Source organism: Lygodium microphyllum, chromosome 30, assembly GCF_053477565.2.
Source record: "Lygodium microphyllum isolate KBCC chromosome 30, Lygodium_microphyllum_v1.1.10, whole genome shotgun sequence".
Lineage (NCBI taxonomy): Eukaryota > Viridiplantae > Streptophyta > Polypodiopsida > Schizaeales > Lygodiaceae > Lygodium > Lygodium microphyllum.
The window spans coordinates 52,190,138-52,210,849 of record NC_141164.1 but is presented as its reverse complement, the minus strand read 5'-3'; the positions used below and the strand labels follow the sequence as shown (position 1 = coordinate 52,210,849).

Genomic DNA, 20,712 nt, shown 5'->3' with positions numbered 1-20,712 from the left:
TGTAGATAAAGTATTTGATTTGGTTGTTGGGTCATAGTTTTGGATCACTCTGGTGCGAGTTAAAAAGTGGATGTGGCTTTGATGTAATCTCCAAGGTTGCAGTCAGCTACTACGAGCTGTGTGGCAGTTTGGTATTTTTAAAACAAATTCTCAAGATTGGCAAAATTGTAGGTGGCCTACTCCCCACATGCTTGCTTCCAATTTTAGTTCATGTTTTTGTATGGTACAGAAAACTAGTTTATCCTCATTGAGTGGGCCTGTGATAGGTATGGGTTTTGCTATGGCTGAGAGAAATTATGCTTGTGTGATTTCCGTCTCTAGAAGAAAAAATGGATTCTTGTGAGCCTTTTTAAATAAAGATTTAAATTTCATATATTTCACTTTTCTTACTAGAATTGAAAAATTGAATTTGTACAACCTGGAATCCCAAGCCTTACCCATCTTTTTACCTTTACATAATAGTTAATGGTTACTTTTTTGTGGTCAAATTCTTGATTTATCAGTTACTCTTAGATTCTTGAAGGTCATTGAAGGTTTGGCTTTCTAGTCTTTTGGAGTCGGTCTCTTGGTCTTTGAGGTCTGGGGCCTTGGCAATCCGGTCTGTTCTTCCTTCTTCTTGCAAAATTGGATCAAGCTTCCCATCTTGAGAGAGCACATAATAGTGTATGTGAGTAGTTTTATGTTTCCCTAGTTTTATTATTATTTATAAAGGAGATTGGTTTTTTATTTATGTACAACAGTGAAGGGTTCATGAGTCCACCATTTGTAGAAGTCGGGGTTATACTCTAGTTTAGCCTAAGCATCAAGGGTATCGAGTCAAATAAATAGCTCATAAAGGTAAGACATGATGTCCTCTAGGAGTGAGGGGCCATTGAATCGATTCACTACAAGAAACCCTTCTTCATTTAGCAATTTATCAACAAGTGGGTGATGAAGCAGCTGCTTGGGGGGCGGTGTCAACATGTAGCCTCAATGACGGTACAAAAAGATGTGATCTCACAATACATGGGATCATATTTGAGAAGATTGAAAATCTTTCATGGTTTGGATGTCGTGACAACCTTGTTCCCTATAGTAGAGGCTTCAAAGCAGATGATATACAATCTTTTAAGAAAGCGAGTAGTCGTGCTACAAAGATGCTATACCCTATCAATGGTGGAAAGGTCTTTAAGAAGTGTTACCTTTGTAAATGAGGAAAGTATTTGATAGGCTTGCAACTACTACTTTGAGTTTTCCTGAGTGAATTGTTATTGTATGGGGATGCTTTTGCAAAATAGATGTTCTTGCTCCTCCCAAGTGGGGTGCACTGAGAAGTGGGATGTAGTTTCTTAAGTCGGCTACTAGAGATGGTTGATATTTGAACATTCAATTTAGTTGGAAAGGATATCCTCTTGTGGGAAAAGTTGGCAATAGATGAGATTGTGCCAACGATAGTTGTAGTCCATTTTAAGGATTGAGATGTTAAGCTAATTGGGAAATCTAAAGGTGGAGATGGGGTGGTCAATGAAGTAAAAGATATAGGTGAACATGCTTCCTAAGTAGAAGTATTGCATGAAGGCTCTATAGGGGCCTACCTAGTAGACACAATGCAGGTGGTCAGTTTGGTTGGTATATGGTACATCTTTGGAGCTATTGTGGTGGTGGTCTATGGTAGCTCAAGGGAGTGAGATTGGAGTGGAAACACACGAGCAAAACCAAGAGCTATGGTGGAAGGAGCAAGAGCAAGAGCAAGAGCCAGAGAGAGAGAGAGAGAGAGAGAGAGAGAGAGAGAGAGAGAGAGAGAGAGAGAGAGAGAGAGAGAGAGAGAAGATGTGGGAACTCCAATAAACACAATGTGTAACCAGCCTTACCTTTATTCAAATGTCACTAAAAGAATAAAGAATGAAGTGACAGTAATGGGCACCCACCACCTATAGTGTATACTAAATGGGTACTATCAATATAGTAATATACAAGTTGTTAGGCATATGTGCCTTTACCCCCAAGATGTGTGGATACTATCAGTATAGTAATACACATGTAGTTAGGCACATGTGCCTTTACCCCCAACAACCTTCCACTTAAAGGTAAGTGTTTCCCTAGTGAGGAGAGAACAAGAAAAGAAGTGACAAAGTACAAATGTACATAAGTACAACAGGATGAGGAAACTCTCTGATGAAGTAGTAATGCACTTCAATGTGTTTTGCCTTCACATGGAAGACTAGGGATTTTGAGCTAATTGGATAACAGTCATAGAATCCACATATATGTTGAGATATCGAGCTCTACTCGTGATACACCAGGGTGACCGTTGTGTATTTATGTCACCGACTTGTCAGTTGCAGACGCGGTTGGTACACCGCCCATGAATAATAGCTACATGACAGCTATCCTTATCTACTCTAGTTCGTGGCTCAGTTAGTATGCCACCTTAGTTAGTTGAGTTTGGTTTGAGACCCATATATAGGGTTCTTCTATTTCTTTGTATGAGAGTTCTTTTTGGCTTACACAACTAAGAAGAGGAAAACTGTTTTCAGCCTCCACCTTTGTGTGTATTCCCCCATTGTGCAAGCAAGAAAGCTACAAGTGAGACTCCTTCCTTCTCTCCCACAATCTTGACATGGTATCAGAGCCTTGTTCATGGTAAGGAGCTCAAGAAAGCAAGCCAAGCTCGCGGTGTTCTGGTAAGAGGAGCAGTATTGCTTTCATTTTCTGTTTTTGGGAGCAGATCTCTGCAGGTAGCACAGCCGGAAATTGCAAGAGTGCATTGTCTCAGGTTGAGACGCCCTTCGTGGTGAAGCAAGAGGGCAGTATATACTGCGGGAGTGGGCTTTAGCCCCTTGGCGACCCTGTTTTTTTGATTTGAGGCCATTTCGGGGCTTGTTTTGGAGGCGAAAGTTTTCTGCACGCACTCAGGAAAAGACCCAGTTTTATGCTGTGCGACCACTGTGCTACAGGTCGGTGAAAAGTTACTGTAGAAATTGCATCGTATGCCTATGTGCAGAGACATTGGGAGTTACAGAATCATCCTTGTTGCCTGTTGATACAAAATCGTCACTAGGAAGTGACTGTGTGGTCAAATACCACTTTTGTCAGTTTTGCAGATTAGCCCTTGTGAGGCTGAAGCTGTGTTCTTTGCAGTGACAGAATTTTTTGCAGTGTTCTGTAATGGCGTCTGATTCTCTCTCACAGATTGTCACTGAAAAGCTTGACAAGAACAACTTCCAAGCATGGAAGTTTAGAATGACAAATTTCCTTATGGGAAAAGGATATTGGGAATTTGTTGCAGGAAATGAAGAAGAACCAGTTCTTCCTGATGTTTCCAATCAACAGCAAATGCAGGCATTCAAAGCATGGCACGAGAGAGCTAGGAAAGTTATGTACTGGCTGTCTATCAGTATTTCAGACTCTATGATTGTGCATATTCAGGATGCAAGTACGTCAAAGGAGGCATGGGATACTTTGTCAAAAATGTATAGCACAAATACGCAAGTTAGGAAAATGCAGCTCAAGCAAGAGTTGCATAATGTGCAAAGAGAAAGTATGAGCATCAATGACTACCACATGAAGGTGAAGAAGATTGCAAATGCACTTGCTTCCAATGGGTCGCCAGTGGAAGATGATGATTTAGTTTCTGTGACCTTGAATGGTCTAGGAAAGGATTATGCATAGTTTCGGACTTCCATTTCAGTTCATGAAAGATTTCCTGATTTTGAGGAGTTGATTGCTCTTCTAATTTCTGAGGAGCAGAGAAATGGTGGTGCATCTACTTCAGGAGGAACTTCAAAAGAAACTGTCTTCTACTCAAATGCTGGAAGAGGTAGAGGCAGAGGTAGAGGAGGCCGATTTGGAGGCCGTGGTAGAAATCAGAATATGTAGCAAACTCAAGAAAACCAGTCCTATGGAGGAGGACGTGGTAATTCTAGAGGCAGGGGGAGCCAAAGAGGTCGTGGTAGATGGCAAAGAGGCCAAAATGCAAACAGCAATGTTGAATGCTACTACTGTGGTAAAATGGGTCATATGGCTAAAGACTGCTATAAAAAGCAGAATGACATCATGAATGGGAAATTGCAACAAGGAAATTATGCATCTTCTAGTAGACAGGGTGATGACAGAAATGAGCATTTGTTTATGGTGCAGCACATGAACAATTCTGTGACAAGTGTAGAAGAAAGCAACGATGTGTGGTATGTTGACTCAGGTGCATCAAACCACATGATAGGTCTTGCAGAATGGATGGAGGATGCAAGGAAAATGGAAAAACCAGGATTTGTGGAGACTGGTGATGATACTGCACATCCTATTGTGCAGATTGGAAAAATTCCTTTGTCTATGCAGGATGGGAAAAAGAAATACCTGTCCGATGTATTTCATGTCCCGAATATCACTAAGAATCTGGTTTCTGTTGGTCAAATGGTTGAGCAGGGCTTGCAGGTCAGATTTAATCCTCATGGATGCTTTGTTGAGGATATGAAAAATAAAGGTCACTTGATAGCAAAAGGAAAGAAGAAGGGCAGAATGTTTACATTGGATGCATACATGCCTGAATTGAGTGCAGCAAAATGTTTGCACATGGGACCGGTGTAGTTGCAGATATTGATATCTGGCATAAACGCATTGGTCATGTTAATGTACAGCGACTTAAATCAATGCAGGCCCAAAACATTGTTGCAGGATTGCCTAAATTTAAGGTTGCAGAAATGCATAAGGTATGTGAAGCCTGTCAATTTGGAAAATAGGCAAGGAAACCATTTCCTAGACATGTTCAAGAGAGTACGAAGCCATTGGAATTAAACCACTCTGATGTGTGGACTACTAAAGCTGCATCTCTTGGAGGCTGTCATTATTTTGTTACTTTTATTGATGACTATAGCAGAAAAGTTTGGGTGTATTTTATGGAAAAGAAAAGTGAAGTTTTTGGGCATTTCAAAACTCTTAAAGCTATGGTTGAAAAAGAAACAGGCCTGCAAATAAAATGCCTAAGGTCAGATGGAGGGGGAGAGTACCTCTCAAATGAGTTTGCAAGGTTCTTGCAGGAGCATGGCATAAAGCAACAATATTCATGCAGTCATACCCCACAGCAAAATGGAATTGCAGAAAGAAAAAACAGACATATTGGAGAGGTATCTCGTGCCATGCTCAATGAAAAAGACCTGCCAGATTTTTATTGGGCTGAAGCAGTTTCTACAGCAGTCTACATAATGAACAGGACTCCCGCTGCAGCAATACATGGGATGACTCCAGAGGAGAGGTATACTGGTAGGAAACCAGATATTTCCCATTTGAAAATTTTTGGTTGCATTGCCTATGTACATGTGCCAGATGAGTTGAGATCCAAGTTGGATCCAAAAGCTGAGAAGTGCATCTTTATTGGTTACTCTCTGCAGCAAAAAGGGTATAGATGCTATAACCCTTCTACTCGTAAGTTTACAGTGAGCAGAGATGTTGTTTTTTATGAGATGAGTAGCTGGTATAAACCAGTAAATGTGATTGATGATGTAGATGCACAAAATAGTAATGCTGCACAGAATTCTCAGCAGCAGTTACAAGATATTAGTGGACCTGGAGCGTCCTCTACCAGTGGTTCACATTCTTCTCCATGGACAGGCAGATTGAGATTAGGAGAATCTTCTCAAGGCAATGCAGATAGTGGTATGCAGGTATCACGAAAAGGAAAAGAGAAGGTTGATCAGCCCATGTTTGATGTGAATGCAGGCCACTCTTATGTGGATGGTGAATCCAGTGGCTCAAAACATAGCATTGATGATGAGTTGGGTATTCCTTCTATTGTTACACCTGGAGTAAGGAAGACCAGGGATGTTTTGAGAGCACCTGGGAGTGAGCCTACTTTGCGCAGGTCTACGAGAGCTAGGTATCCTGTGGATAGGCTGAAATATGATGGATTTACAACCATTCACTATGCATATATGGTCAAAGTGATACAGGAACCAGAACCCACTTCTTTTGAGCAAGCCATGGGAAAAGAAAAATGGGAGAAATCCATGGATGAAGAAATGGATGCCTTGGAAGCAAATGCTACATGGGAATTGGTACCTTTGCCTAAAGGTAAGAATGCAATTGGCTGTAAGTGGGTTTATAAGGTGAAGCACAATGCAGATGGTTCTGTGAACAGATACAAGGCAAGATTAGTAGTCAAGGGGTATGCACAAACATATGGCATTGATTATGAAGAAACATTCAGTCCGGTTGCAAGGATGGCAACCGTAAGAGCAGTCATTGCTATGGCTGCATCAAAGGGATGGTCTTTACATCAGATGGATGTAAAGAATGCCTTCTTGCATGGTGATTTGCAAGAAGAGGTCTATATGGAGCAGCCACCAGGTTATGTGCATGCTGTTCATCCTGAGTTTGTTTGCAGGTTGAAGAAAGCCTTGTATGGCTTGAAGCAAGCACCTAGAGCATGGTCTGACAAGATAGGACAGTATCTTGTCACTATTGGCTTTCAGATTTCCAAGGCAGATTTCTCACTTTATGTGAGAAAAACAGAGAAATGTATTATGCTACTTGTCATTTATGTTGATGATTTGATTATGATAGGTGACAGTGATGAAGATATCATTCATGTGAAAATGCTATTGAAGCAGAAGTTTGAGATGAAGGATTTGGGAGAGCTGCGTTATTTCTTGGGCATTGAGGTGATTAGATCACCAAGTGGGATATAGCTCTTGCAGAGGCAATATGGATTGGACATGCTGTCCAAATATGGGATGACAGGCTGTAAGCCTATTTCAGTTCCTTTGGAGCAGAATGTGAAGTTGAGCGGAGATGCAGGTGAGCTTCTGGAAGACCCTATTATGTACAGACGCATAGTAGGAAATTTGATTTATATGACTATTACCAGGCCAGATTTGAGCTATGCTGTTGGATTGGTAAGTCAGTTTATGCAGGCTCCAAGGAAACCACATTTGGATGCGGCTAGACGCATACTCAAGTATGTGAAGTCCACATTGCAGTATGGACTATTTTATGAGACTAGGGTTCAGATACAGTTGCATGGGTACACTGATGCTGATTGGGCTGGTAGTATTTCTGATAGACGATCTACCAGTGGATATGTGTTCTCTTTTTGGAGTGCTGCAGTCACTTGGAGCAGCAAGAAACAGCCTACAGTTGCCTTGTCGAGCACAGAGGCTGAGTACAGGGGCGCATCAATGGCTGCATGTGAGGTAGCTTGGTTACATAAGCTACTTTATGATATGCATCAGCCTACAGATGGGCCAGTTGTCATTTATTGTGACAACATGAGTAGTATACACTTGGCAAATAACCCAATCTATCATGCTAGAACAAAGCACATTGAGGTGCATTATCACTATGTGCGAGAGAGGGTTTTACTAGGTCTTATTGATCTAGTTTATGTCAGCACAGAGGATCAGGTAGCTGACATATTCACGAAGGCATTGGGCGCAGAGAAGCTGCGCAAGTTCAGAGACGTGCTTGGTGTGCAGGAATTGGGATTGAGCTCGAGGGGGAGTGTTGAGATATCGAGCTCCACTCGTGATACACCAGGGTGACCATTGTGTATTTATGTCACCGACTTGTCAGTTGCAGACGCGGTTGGTACACTGCCCATGAATAATAGCTACATGACAGCTATCCTTATCTACTCTAGTTCGTGGCTCAGTTAGTATGCCACCTGAGTTAGTTGAGTTTGGTTTGAGACACATATATAGGGTTCTTCTATTTCTTTGTATGAGAGTTCTTTTTGGCTTACACAACTAAGAAGAGGAAAACTGTTTTCAGCCTCCACCTTTGTGTGTATTCCCCCATTGTGCAAGCAAGAAAGCTACAAGTGAGACTCCTTCCTTCTCTCCCACAATCTTGACAATATAGTGTAGGGACCACATAAGTAATACCAAGGTCTGCCACCAAACGCTTAACCAGAGAGCCTCCTTGCAAGCCTAAGTGGTTGCAACATACTTAGCCTTGGTAGTAGAGAGAGCCATGCATTTTTGCACCCTAGACATTCAAGAAACAATACCTCCAACAAAGGTGAAGACATAGCGAGAGGTGGACTTCCTACTATTTGCATATCCTACATAATTAGAGTTAGTGTATCCCCATGACTCTTGTATCATCCTGGCTATCATAATAGATGCACATAGGTACTGTGCATTTTAGGCACCTCATGATACCTTTGACACCATCCCAATGTCATCTGCCAGGTGTAGCCATATAGCATGCTACAACTCCCATTGAGAATGCTATGTTAGGACGAGTAGCTCTCATGGTATACATCAAATTGCCCACAGTGGATATATAAGGGATCTTGGCCATCTTGTACTTTTGCTCATTAGACTGTAGGCTATCGGCCTGACTAATATTGACGTGAGAAGCTAGAGGACAATAGGCTTACTATCTTGCATATGAAATCGCTCAAGGACTTTTTGGATATACTCCTTTTGTGATAGATAAAGGATCCCTTGGGAAGGATCCCCCTTGATGCACATCCCAAGAATATGCAAGGCTTGTCCCATGCCCTTCATCTCAAAGCTCTTCTTAATTTGAGTTTTCAAGGCATCTAGCTCATCATGAGCTCTCCCACTAATAAGCATATCATCTGCATAGAGTATCAAAATCATAAGGCTACCATCAAGAGCCTTATTCACGTATAAACATGGATCCATAGCACTACAACTATATCCATACGAATGCATAAAAACACCAAACTTGTGGTACCATTCCCTAGGTGCCTACCTAAGGCAATAAAGGCTATTTCTCAACTTGTACACTAGGTGTTCCTCACCTTTCTCTTCAAAGCCCTAAGGCTACTACATGTAGATCTCATCATATAAGTCCCCATGTAGAAAAGTCGTCTTTACATCCATTTGATAAAGGTCTAAATCTAGCTGAGAAACCAATGCTAGTACTAAGCGTCATTAAAACCTACAATATTTGGGTCTTCCAATAGCTGTGGTTGGTCCCATCCAATTTTTCAATATTGAAGATAGCTATATTGCGAGGACCACTAGCCATAATGAGACCAAGTAAGTACATAGAAGGGAAAGACAGGCTATTGTAATACCCTATAAATCGTCCCCAAAACCAGAACTAAATCAAGTAGGAGACAGAAGATACTACCAAAGAAATGAGATATCCACAAGCTATAAACAAAAGATTGTCAAGTCCAGGTGACTGCCCTCAAATAGAGTGCATAGAATTCAAAATGACTTGTTTCTATAATAAACTATAGCTATATGCCAACCACCAACTATGAGCAACCAAGAAGGGAGAAGCCAAGAACAATCGGCATTGAAGACTATCATAGCTACAGTGTATTAAAAACCATATATGCAGCAATAGGCATAGACATCATGCACATGGTAGGTCTCAATGGTAAATGAAAAGAACTTCTAGATGCACAACACATTGAGCAAAGTTTCAACACATAATCTAGAAGTATATAGACACCAATGTCAATACCCTGATAGATAAAAATACTAGGTCCAAGCTAGGAGATCAAATCAACCCACAATAGGGTAGCTACATCCAATAAATATCAAGAGAGCATGTATAGGTCACGATGAGTCCATTGTCTCAGTGAAATAAGCTCAAGTTCAATTGCATAAACCAAATGCTTTACAGTATATCCAAGTGCAAAGTGGCTCAATACATAAAGCCAAATAGCTCCCACTAAAGCAAAAGTTGAAAGCCAAATGAGGAAGTAAAGCTCAAAACATCATGTGAATGACATCTAAACATCCAAGATCCATAGAGCATACATACGAAAGCATAAACCCGATATATTCTTCAAGCCCATAACTGCATAAGCTAGTGAAGCAACCAATAGCATCCAATGAAATGAATGACTACCAATGTCAAAGCATCAAGATCCAATCTCAGTTTAAGAGCATTTCATAAGCATGTCCATTGGCATACATGACAACCAAAGTGCCAATACATCCAATAGATAACCTCGGTAGCATCAAGTAGGAATAGGCATAAGCATTTCCTAGATAAATGACATTCAACCCTGTTATTATAGTAGGAAGACATCTTAGAAAATTGAGCCAAAAGTGTGCTTAAATCAGCCCAATAGCATCTCACATCAATGCCATATTATCCACCAATGTACCAACATCAAATGGGCAGTAGTAGAGCAACATGGGAGCCACAACCTCTGAGTAGACACAATTTTAGATTTGTGACAATAGGTCTACTATTCATACATAGCAAGAATTGAGATTAAAGCTCCAAAGCATGTCCAAGATGTAGAATACTGGTGCTAGGGAGTTGGGAGAAGAAGGCCAAAGAGACATGGAGCTCATACGAGTTGGAGATGTCAAATAGGGGCATGAGGTAGGTAGTAGCAGTAGGCGCAATCCATGCTATTGCTACTGCTTCCCCTATTGAGTTTATTGGATGAAATGAATCTCCAAAGGCGCTATACAATGCTCAAACAAGTCTAAGGAAGACCCTGACTCAGGTACAAGAAGCTCGAAAGAAGAGGAGCATCAATGGTTACCTCTTCAAGTTGAAGCCATGGCTGCCTTGAAACTTGTGAACTGTAGGTATTTGAATGGAATCTAAAGTAATGACAAGTCAAGCTCAAGATCTTAGGGGACCTTTCTTTGATACCAGTTGAAGGGAGTGAGCTCAAAGTGGAAGCACATTAGTGGAAGCAAGAGCTATGGTGGAAGGAGTAAGAGTAAGAGAGAGAGAGACACAAGATGTGGGAACTCCAACAATCACAATGTGTGACTGGACTTACCTTTATTCAAATATCACTAAAAGATTAAAGAATGAAGTGATAATGATGGACACCTATCACCTATAGAGTACATGTATGTGGGTACTATCAGTGTAGTAATATACAGGCGGCTAGGCACACGTGCCTTTACCTCCTAGGTTTGCAGGTATTGTGAGTGTAATAATACACGAGCAGCTAGGCACATGTGCCTTCACCCCAAGAGTAGCAACCATGCATGCACTTGTGGATAATTTAATAAATTAGAGTTTGGGGTAGCCTTCATGACACCCTTGCACTTCTAGAAGGGACTTTGGAACCCATTGAGTCATTTAACATGGGTTACTATAGGGTTGGCATCATTGACGATTATGCTTTTCCTTGTTTTTTTTTGGCAAGCGATGATTAGAGGTGTGCGAGGAGGTTTTGGGTTTCGACTTCCATTATGTGTTGATGCTGATCATTAAAGAGCTAGGTCAATAGCATTGTGGTTTTAGGTGATCGGTTAGATTGAGTTGTAGGGATGATCTAACCTAGGCTTAGATTGTACCTATTTGGAACTAAAGGTTATAATCACTCATGCATCTACTAATTGTAGATGAATGTGTTTATCAACATAGTAAACATTACAATTGGTTAAAAGCTTGAACGTTCATCCTAGAAGGATCTTAATGCCACTTTCCTCAAATTTTGAAAGAACATAGAAGAGGAGTGGGAGGCTCTTAGTCTCAATGGTGATTGACAATTTACACTTGCCCAACAAGAAGTAATGCCATCCTCTGTATGGATTCAACTTTGCATCCATTCGCTACAATAGTAGTTGTGGCCTACTCTCCTAGGTTTTTCTTATAGTAATAAGGAAGTATATTATAATTTGACCCCTCATCAATAAGTGCATCAACCATAACTAACTTAGTAGTTGTAAGGGATATGCAAAGGTAAGATACCATAATAAGAGGCTTAGCTTCCATTTGTAAGCTGCTAATGATAACGGCTTAAACAATTGCAACTGGAGTTGATGGACTCACTGGAGAGTGTGGTGTAGGAATATGTTTCTACTATTGCTCAAAATGTTCATAAAAGGTTTGTTCTATATGTAGCCAAGAGCTATTGTCATTGGCTATGGTTGGTTCATGGTAAGGATATCCAAGTGAATAGTATTTCTATATTTTACTTTTTTTGCAATGGTCAATGGGTTAGTCACCTAGGGTTTCTAGCACAACATTCCCTATCCTATTGGTTACATGGATGCAGAAGAGTCATAGGCCTTGGAGTTTCAACTTTTGCTTATGGCCTTTAATTGATTAAAGCAACATGCGATTCCCCTTATCAAAGGATTGTTTCTTGACATACTTGTCAAACCAAACCTTATGTCAAGGCTTTTTAGCAAGTAGGATGTGAGTCGTTGGGGTAGGCATATTTCAGTCAAGCGCTTGAGTTCTTCTAGGTGAACTTGCCATGCTTTAACACCTTCCCACTATTCTTGCTTAGCAATGCATACGCTAGAGACTAAGAACTCAACTAGCATAATGGCATTCATACCATACGTAAGTCTGAATGGGGTTTGTCCCATGGCAAAGTCTTGTAAGCTGTCTAATAGGCCCATAGTGCTGGCATGAGTTTATGGTCCTAGTTTGAATGTGATGCTAAGATAGTTTTGGTCAAGACACTGATGATAACTTTGTTCATAGATTTTTCTTGGCCATTTTCTTGGGGATAGTAAGGACTAGAATTTCCATGGTGGATGTTCAAGAACGTAGATAGTAACTACTTAATCATTTTATTAAGAAAGTGTGTCCCTTGGTCATTGACAATTTTGATGGGACAACCAAAACATGAGATGATTGCTCCTAGAGAAACCATGTAGTGGTATGTGCATCATTTTGATAGGTCACCCTAGCCTCAACCCATTTAGTCATGTAATTCATGGCTATGATGATGTATCAAGCCTACTTGTATTGTGTGGTTGGGCTAATGGTTCCCATTAAGCCTATATTTCACTTTACAAAAGGTTGGCAAGCAATTGCTAGTGTGAGTTCTGTCTTATCCTTATGAATGACTAACTTTGTTCTTTGGCACTTGTCATGGTGCTTAATAAATTTGGCCACATTCTTAAAGAGAGTAGGCCACCGCAATTGGGATTGAAGTACCTTCCTTAGTGTGGTATTCATGTCAAAGTGTCCTCTAGCAATACCACCATGTGCCTCTTGCAACACATCCTTAAGTTCATGCTTAGAGACACACTAGTGAAGGAGATCGTCCTCACCAAGGCAATAAATTGACTAGTGATCAATCGGTAGGGTCAAGAGGCAAGTTAGTCAAGCCTTCTCAATTGGTGGTTTTGGTAGGCCTTGCTCAAGAATATGGACAATATTGTTGGCCCAATGAGGTGTGAGATCCGTTCTAAAGAGTCGAGCTTCCTCATTAATGTGGAATAGATGAGCATTAAGGAGTTGATTCTCAACTCCTATGGCCTTTCTGCCACCATTGGTTACTCTAATAAATGATCAATAATGAAGTGTTGTTTCCCTTTGTACAAAACAATGGAAAAAATAAAATTCTAATAGTAGGAGAAATAGCTGTCTAATGATGCATCCATGGCACAAAGATTATTTACAAGGTACATCAATGCTTGATGGTCAAAAGAGGATGTGAAAGGCATAGTGAGGAGATAATGATGAAACTTTTTATGATGTAGATCATCACTAAGCCTTCCTTCTCAGTGCTAGAATAGTTCATTTTGACATAAGTGAGTTGTTGACTAATGAAGCTCACTAGAAAATTCATATTATGCTCATCAAGTTGGCATAACACTGCCCCAATTGCAAATTTAGAGGACGTATGTATATGAAACATAATCGTCCAATCTAGGACTCTTAGATAGGAGTAGTTATGATAGATTTTTTCAATGCTTCATAGGAAGCTTGGCATTCCTTTGTCCAAGCCCATGCAATTAATAGCTTATAGATATCACCTTGGCTTCTATCACATAATTTTTGGCTTTTGAATCCAATAGATGCTTACATAACACCAAACCTTGCGGCCATTAAATGGGGGTCAAACAGGCTCCAATTGTGATGAAGGGAGTTGCTTTGAATTCCTAGCAGTGAAATGCATCTAGGAAAACTCCAGCTCCTTGATCCATAACTATTTCATTTTGCACCAAAAAATGCATTTTTTACAAGTCTGAAGCTTCTTTTGCACTTGTATTTCGGCTTAAAAATCTGCTCTTATTGGAAACCATGGGATAGGGCGACTCAGCCTCTCAAATCCATGAACTAATCTGCATAAAGAACAAACATAAAGAGCATGGAACTACCACAAACAAGGATACACAACATAGCATAAACATAGATCTCACCCTATCCCCTAACAAAATCAAAGCATGAAGTCTATGAGTGATAGGCCAAGCATAGTTTGTGAAACACTATGAGCCTAATTTTCATGTATGTAACCATGCAAGTCCAAGCATACACCTCATGCATAGAACAAGGCATAGTGTGCATCACATTTTATCCAAATGTGGCTTCCGTGGAAGCTACATGAATTGACTCTCCAAACCAATTGTGTAGTTTAGATCTGACGTGGTGATTGTCAAATAAATAAGGTTAGCCACAACCTTTCCATATGTAGTGACATTCAAAGGTATCAAGATTGGCTTACAATTAGTGATACCATGATTTTTCAATATATCCAAAGCATAGAGTCTCTATGATAACCATATGCCCTCTGGAGTCTTGATTATCTCTATGCTAAGAAAATAGCACAACTACCCTAAATCCTTCATTTTAAACTCAGTCTTGAGAAGACTCTTCACATGTTCAATCTTTGTCTCACTATCGCCCATAATAATCAAGTCATTTGCATATATAGTGATGACCATAATACTCATATCACCCTCACATACATAAAGTGAGTGATTAGCCTATGCTTTGCAAAATTTAATGCTAACAAGATATTCTACAATCCTATGATGCCATGCCCAGGGTGCTTTCTTCAAACCATATAAGGCCTTCCAAAGCCTACACACATAATCAAGATAAGTCTCATCCACATAACCAGGTGGTTGCTCAGTATAAACTTATTCTTCAACTCTCCATGTAAGAAGGTATTTTTAACATCCATCTGATGTATGATCCAACCCTTTGATGCAACCACTACTATGACACCCCTCACAATAGCCATTTTGGCTATTGGAGGAAAGGTCTCCTCATAATCAATACAGTGAGTTTGGGCATACCCTTCAACAACTAGCCTTACTGTATAGTGCTCAATTGATCCATCAAACTTATGCTTCACTTTGTAAACTCATTTGTAGCCAATATGTTTCTTACCTTCTAGTAAAGGCACGAAATTCCATGTGTCATTTACTTGAAGTGCATCCATTTCTTCATCCATAGCATTATCCTAATGCTCATTACACACAACATCCTCAAAACTAGTGGGCTCTATATCCTACACAACCTTGGCCATATATGCATATTGATGAGCTCCATAGTTATCATATGCTAATCGTTGAATGGGCTTTGTTACTCTTGTTGACGTGCGTGATCACTACTAGGTGCCTTAGCATTGTCTTGTGCCTTTCTCACACTGAGTGTCTTAATAGATGGAATCCCAAACTCTTCATCCAAGCTTTGCTCAGAACCATCTGAATCCATATCAACATGAGAGAAACCTGATGATACATTAGCTATAATAGGTGAGTCCCCAACCTTCTCCTTGTCTTTCGTTAACACTTGTGATGTACTTTGTGGGGTGACTTGTGACCGTAATCTACCACTCATTGGAGAATTACTCTCAACCTCCATTTGACCTAAGGTATTTAATATGCAATACTATCTCCTTCTTAACCAAAGTTTTAAAGCTTTTAAAGTGAGTGAATACCTCACTTTTCTCATGTATAAATCAAATCCGTACTTTTTAAGTATGATCATCAATGAAAGAGATATATTACTGCAACCTTCCATAGTTGTAGTCTTTGTACGATCCCACACAAAATGTATCATCTCAAGTGGCTTCTTGCATACACGCCTTAACTACTTTCCAAATTGACATGCTACACATACTTAATGTGTCCCATCAACTTTGAATTTGGTAAGCTTTCTATAATTTGTTTTGACAATATATTTTTTAGATGCTACACATTCGCATGACCAATCTACTTATGCCAAATTTCAATGTCAACCATAACTCCTAAACCTTATGCAAACATAGCACCATCCATTTAGGTAGATCTATATTAAGAGCAAATAATCTGCTAGCATGCTTACCTTTTGCAAAATCGACTTGCAATAATTTCTAGCGTCCTTTACATAACAACCATTAGATGTGAATTGAACCCAGAATCCCTATTCCACCATTTGACCAACAGAAATAAGGTTCTTGGTTATGTTTGTACATGTAGCACATTAGCCAATAACTTTGTTTTACTGTAGGGAACATTTCCAATGTGAGTAATGGGATGGACTATATCATCCCCTGTCTCCACATAGTCCTTGAGACTTTGGACTCGCATCTCTCTACACCACTCTCCACAAAAAGTCATGTGGTTAGAGACACTTGAGTCTACATACCATTCATCATTCTTAGGCAAACCATCGACAGTCATAGTGTTCATAAAATGTTATAAGACAAAAAGTGCTCACTTCTATCATCATTATTTTTGCTAGTGAAAGCATAATTTTCTTGTTACTTTTTCCCATTTTTTATTTCAATTTTCTTTTTGAAACAATTACTAGAAATATGACATTTCTCACCACAATACTAGCATTCTCTATTATCACCAAAATTTTGCCAGTGTCGATTAAAATCTATAGCTTGTGCTCTTTGGCTCCCCCTTCCTTGGGATTTTCCTTCCCTATTTCACTATGCACCATAACTTTGACCACGACTACCATCTTGGCCTCAGTCAAAAGACCATGAAATCTTTCCCTATTAGTAGAGTAAAGCACCTATTCAAACTTACTCATACTTTGAGAACAAGAGGAATCCAAGCTAAGTGTAATGAAGCAAATTATCAACATGAGAGTTGAAGCCTATTTCCAAGTATAAACTTTGTAAATACTTGAGCCAAGAGAAAATAGGACTTAGGAATTAGTATAAAAAGGTAAGAAGTGCTAATGTAGCATCATTCTTTGGCACAATTACAATTTTATCCTTCTTGTATTTCATCTTCTTATACTTGGTTAACAGCTCATGGCTACATTGTGCTATGGTAATGGACGATGTTCCATGGCATAGCCATGTTTGTAATTCAATTAGTTACATTTCTTGCTACGAGTAGCTTAGATTAATTTTATTTTCTGTTCATTTCCATTGTTAGGTTAGCCCTTCTTTACATTGGTATCAGAGCATTAGTTTAGATCCTTGTCAGAAGTCATTTTCATGCATTAAATCTAGTTGCAGTGACTAGGGAGTGAAAACCACAGTTAAAAATTAGTCATAGGAGTTAGTTCCTTCATAAACGTGGTCAGACATGGAGATCTGTCACAAACTATGACCAAGATGGAGGTTCTTGGCATGAACCAGTGGATAATGGTGGGCTTCAACTATTTTGGCAGGCCATAACCAAAATTTTAACCAAAATTTGGGCAAGATGGACAAAATGGATTCCTCAAGACTTTAGAGAAGACAAAAAGCTTTGTTACTTTTTCTTAAAGGAGGATCCATTCTTCTTCTCCAGGTCTATTCTTTCTCCCATGGAAGATGCTTACCTTGGATCTTTCTTCCATGGCAATTTCTCCATTCCAAACCTATGCAGCATCAATCCTTGGATTCTAAGGATTAGTTGGAGTACTGCTTTGAGTATGAAGCCAACAAAAAGTCCATGAAAGGCTCAAGAATAGGGCTATAGGCTTCATTTCTTTCCACCTGCAATTCAAACCTTTCAAAACCTGCAACTACATCATCAAAGCTATCTTCCAGAGTGATTTCTTGCTACTACTTTTTAACTTTCAGGTGCCTTACTGATTGCAAGAATGTAAAGCCCAGAAGAACTTTTGAAGAGAAAGGCCATTCCTGAGACAACATTCACATTCAGATAGCGCAGATTCATCGACAATAGTCAGAGAGATAGAAAAGAAGTTATTGAAGAAGGAGAGGCAACACAGGATGGATCACAGTCTCTATGCCTTATTTGGTCTGTGATAATAGCAGTAATTTCCTGTATTTTTCTTTCCCTCTTTTTAAGCATTGTTTTTTTCTTTTTCTTCAATTATGGCTAGAGGCAACAACCCCATCTTATTTGCGACCATCATTCCTTGCCATCAGTTGTATGGGATGATGCAACTATTGAGTCTCACAATCGAATGCCTATTTTGAGAGTTTGTGGACAGTAAGATCAAGTATGGAACAATCTATAGACTAGAAGACGAATCATATCTTAATTTCACACTTGTTTCCCTTCAATAACCATTGAAAAGATGTTGCAGAGGCCGAGAAGATCGCAATCCTTCTGCAGAAGTCCCATTTTGTAGCTTTACAAGAACTATCTTGGCAATATTTTCATAGACCAGGGGCATGCCATTCTGTAGGCATGCGTTTCTCAATTTCAGTCCTGAAGTAGCTCATGATCATCACGGCTCCTGAAAGTTGAAGACATTGAGATATGGAGATTTGTGCATTAGCTGTATCAACGAGCAACATGTGATGTTAGATCTGGGAGAAGGCATGATAGCTCAGTAGGTGAGACAAGACATCGTCTATTGGGGATCATTTGAATGCATTTAATGATGGTTGCAAGGTCAAGCTCAAGAGCAAGGATCAGTCATCTTGGATGTGATGTACCTTATTACTTGTAGAGTCACTTCTTTGATAATATAATAGCACAGTCTGAGTTTGTAAAGAATCCAACGGCAGCTATCCGCAAAGCCTATGAAATCACAGATCAAGTCATTCTATAGAAAGCTCCTAATCTGGGGTTTGCTGGATCTACAACTGCTACTTCCATCCTTATTAAAAGTTGAAGGTTCATTGTTGTGAATGTTGGTGATTACAGAGCTGGAGATGCAATTCAGCTTTCAGTGGATCATGAACCAAAGTCAAAAAGAAGAATCATTGAAAACAAGGGAGGTTTTGTTACAAAAATTCTAGATCCAGATGTTCACAACATGAAACTTGATGAGACTGATGAGTTTCTCATTTTGGCAAGTGATGGATTGTGGAAGGTTATGGAAAATCAAGAAGTCATCAATCTAATATGGAAGGTAAAGGATCCTAAAGTAGTAGCTAAAAAGCTTATAGAAGTTTCTCTTGTGCGAAAGAGCAAGGATGATATATCTTGCATTGCGGTCCAATTTCAATGATGTGGCCACTCCTTATCAAATCATTGTATGGTGAAAATATTTTTCCTGATGTTGAAAACAAATCTGTGATGAGATCTCCAAGATGCAAGAATTCATGGGAGACTATGAAATATTCAATTCTACAGTTGTAGATACAATGGAGAGAGAGGGAGCAGGCAAGCACAATGGAGATCAAACATGGATATTGCTAGCTAGCTTAGTTGGAGAAGGTTGAAAAAGCTCATTATTATCAACATCTGTCTGGAAAATTGGCTTGAGTGGCAGTTTCTAGACATCATACATTACTAGAATTGGTGCACTTTCAGCAAGGGCAAGAATCCATTATGCTGGTGGAAGATGCTATTTCTAAACTTGAGGAGGTTGAGAGAGTGAATTCAAGGAGACCGGAGATGCTTTGGTGTCTGGGGAATGTCTATTCATGTTAGGGCCTACTGATGCTTTGACAATATAAGGAGATTCTAAGCAATTCTTTGAAAAGGAAAGACATGACATGAATGATTACCCTTCTTTAACTGTCAATGAATTGGGCAGTCAAGAAGACAACTATTATCTATATAGTGAAAGTGACTTTGAAGATGAGATGATGCAAGCTTTGCTAGTGAGGTAGAGGATGATGCTTCTGTTGAGCAGAAACACGATGACAAATTTCAGGATAATTCTGAATGTTTCTTTCAGTGTGCTTTGCTGTATACAAACATGGATGTTAAAGGAGGATTTGGATCACTACTCTATCTCTTACTTGCACGACTGTGCTGAGTAATGTTTTTCGTGGAGCTGATCTTGATACACAGTTTACATATTTCATGAAACAGGCTGGTCAAGAAGTACATACAACCTCATTGGCCCAAGTTAGAGGCCAAGTTGTGGGCAGATAGAAACTATGATTGCCTTGTCACAGTCAACTGTAGGTAGATCCATATCTGTTGGAGTCAATTTACAGAAGCTTCCAAAATACTCCTGCACTTGAAGGCCCTAAGTGCATTGGACCCTCATAATAGATTTGCCCACCGGTTGTCATAGGAACAACTCATAAGGATGTGATGTCTACGTGCTCTTGTGTGGTTAAAAATAGATCACAACTGACTTGACTCTCTACAAGCTCTAAAGCAAGAGTCTCAAAGTCTTGTCAGCTGGTTGCAATAACTTATTTGCATCCTTTTCCCCAACTATAGGTACTTTTTTGGCATATGAATCTCTTGCATTTAGAGCAGCAAACTCAAAGGATGGTAAACCTGACTGGAACACCAACGGCTTTCCTCCATAGGGTTTGACTACTAAAAAATGCTGCCTTGATAGCAACACCAATAGCTGAATTAGGGATTGAAGTTCCTTAAAACATGATTGGAATGTTTTCAAGGAGCTATCTTAACTACTGACGATACTCAGTAATAACTGATACAACAAGCCCTGTCTTTAATGGTGTATAAATATCTTGAACATTAGGCATGACCAGCATTGATGGTTGTTGCAAAGATTGGTGAAAATTGTAGAAGTTTACAGTATTATCAAAAGTAGCAATACCAATCTTTGTATGAGGACTATTAGGAATATCTCCAAGCACCCTTTTCACAAGCATTGCAAGTAGCTACTATAGCTCCTGTGGTTATTGCATTCATGGATGTATCAATAAGAAAAAAGAATAGAGGCGACATGGGGGGGGGGGGTGAACCATATATTAATTTGTAGCAACAAACTCTACTGTTTCTTTACACAACTCTA

At 39.6% G+C, this 20,712-nt stretch overlaps 1 pseudogene; it reads left to right on the top strand.

The window, feature by feature from the left end:
- Nucleotides 1–18,420: 18,420 nt before the first annotated feature.
- On the top strand, nucleotides 18,421–18,993 carry LOC148009843 (putative protein phosphatase 2C 62 pseudogene; annotated as a pseudogene).
- Nucleotides 18,994–20,712: the final 1,719 nt, after the last annotated feature.